Source organism: Pongo abelii, chromosome 19 (genome assembly GCF_028885655.2).
Source record: "Pongo abelii isolate AG06213 chromosome 19, NHGRI_mPonAbe1-v2.0_pri, whole genome shotgun sequence".
Classification (NCBI taxonomy): Eukaryota; Metazoa; Chordata; class Mammalia; order Primates; family Hominidae; genus Pongo; species Pongo abelii.
Window position 1 is genome coordinate 20,120,537 of NC_072004.2, and position 2,254 is coordinate 20,122,790.

The window sequence follows — 2,254 nt, forward strand, 5'->3', positions numbered from 1 at the left end:
ATGGACAGCCCGGGGCACAAGGGCTGTCTTTTAAAGCTTTGCTTGCTGTACCCTTTGGAGCCGCCTCCTGGTCCCCTCCCCACCTGCCCGCCTGTTAAGAGCCCATCCCAGGCAGCACATTAGGGGCAAACAGCCCAGATGCCCAGTTGCAGACACACATCCATGCCTGGAGGAGGAGGTTGCCTCTGGGAGCAGGAGGAGCTGCTGGAACTCTTCTTCCTAGCCTTCTTTTAATGCTCTTGCACACCTCCTGCACACAGATAGACCCCACCAGCATTAGCACAATAAACAGGACCTGCAGCAGCAGGGCTGTGGTTCTAGTGAATGAGAGAAGCCTCTCTCCAGCAAGGGAGAGGAGTCCAGTCTGAATGCCCTGGTCTCTGCCTCCATCTTTGCCACCATGCCCAGGACTAGGGGCAGCATGGGAGCTGCTGGCTGGGGCTGTGCTTGTCACCCCTCCCTCCCACTTGTCTCTCCAGCCACGTTTTCAGCTCCAGGGTTAAGGCCAGTGGCCACAGGAGGTGCCATGATTTCAGGCAGCTCCTGGCTGGGCTGGTTCTTGGCTGGAGCTCCCTCCAGCTCCAGCGCTCTCTCTGGAGGGGGCTCTTCCCATGCTGGCTCTGGCTCAACAGCTGGTGCTGCAAGTGCTCCTATTTCTGCATATGCATCAGGAGCTGAAAAAGGAGAAAGGGTCACCAGTGTCAGTCACTTTCCACTGGAATTTCCAAACACAGAGACAATCTCACTGAATTCAAAAGAATTCCAGCCCAAAAGCACCACCCCTGCAAAGTCTTCCAGGCTGCAGCCACCTCACCATGTGTCTGTGCCTCCATGGGCTCCCGAATCTCCTCCTGGACAGAGACAATGAGCAGATGCAGCCCCGATGGGATCTCTGGTGTGGCCTGGCCTGCTAGGGCCTGACCCGGGCCGCCCTGTGGTACCTGGGTGCGCCTTCTTACAAAGGGCCACAGGCGTCTGGGGTGAGGAATGAGCCTTCTTCGGCATCGTCGGAAAAGGCTCTCACTCCCGCCATTCCTGAAGCAGCAACCTCTCGAAGTGGGGAAGCAACACGAGAACATCTTGCTCTCTTGAGCGTCTCCCACCAAGTGAGCTGGTTATGGGCTGACCCTAGGATATGGGCGCCTGGTTACCAGAGTTCTAAGTTCGGTTCTTGTGTGTCACCAAGGAAGTGAGGTCAAGGAAGTGAGGTTGCTTCTTTAAGGTTCTGTCCCCTCGGCCCCTTCTTTCCGTAAGACCTACTCAGGACTCCACTGGGCTGCTGACTGCTCACCCTCCCCCCAGGTCAACTCCTTACCTATACACCATTATGTCCACCCAGGGCCTGCTTGGACACCTGTGCCTGATGTTCACCAGGGGCCAGATGTTCTCAGGCCTGATGTCCACCTAGGGCCTGATGTCTGCCTTGGGCCTATGTCCCTCTTGGGGCCTTGTGTTCACCTGGGGACTGTATCCAGCTGGGGCCTGATGGCCTACTGGGTCTTGCTGTTCACCTAAGGCCTCGTGTCCACCTGGGGTCTGGTGATCACCTGGGGACTGGCCATGTACCTTGGGTCTAATGTCCACCTGGAGCCTACGTATCTAACTAAGGCATGGTGTCTACCTGTGGCCAAATGACCACATGAGTCTGGTGTTCAACATGGGCCTGCTGTCCACCTAGGGCCTTGATGTTCATCTGGGGCCTGGTTGTCAACTTGGGGCCTGGTATACACCTTGAGTTCAGGGTCCACCTGGGGCCTGATGTCTGTCTGGAGGACTGACATCCTCCCGAGTGAGGTGAGAGGATCTCTAAAGCTGAAGAGGTCAAGGGTACAGTAAGCCGTGATTGTGCCACTGCCCCCTAGTCTGGGTGACAGTGAGACCCTGTCTCAAACCAAAAACCACAGAAATTATATAGCTATACAAAAATATTTTCTTTCTTTCTTTTTTTTTTTTTTTTTTTTGTTTTTTGAGACGGAGTCTTGCTCTGTCCCCCAGGCTGGAGTGCATTGGTGTGATCTCAGCTCACTGCAAGCTCTGCCTCCCAGGTTCACGCCATTCTCCTGCCTCAGCCTCCCAAGTAGCTGAGACTACAGGTGTGCGCCACCAGGCCCGGCTAATTTTTTTTTTGTATTTTTAGTAGAGATGGGGTTTCACCATGTTAGCCAGGATGGTTTCGATCTCCTGACCTCATGATCTGCCCGCCTCGGCCTCCCAAAGTGCTAGGATTACAGGTGTGAGCCACCACACCCAGCCT

At 55.2% G+C, this 2,254-nt stretch overlaps 1 pseudogene; it reads right to left on the minus strand.

Moving 5' to 3' along the window:
* On the minus strand, positions 1-1,111 carry LOC100448137 (CMT1A duplicated region transcript 15 protein-like protein; annotated as a pseudogene).
* Between the last annotated feature and the right edge of the window lie 1,143 nt (positions 1,112-2,254).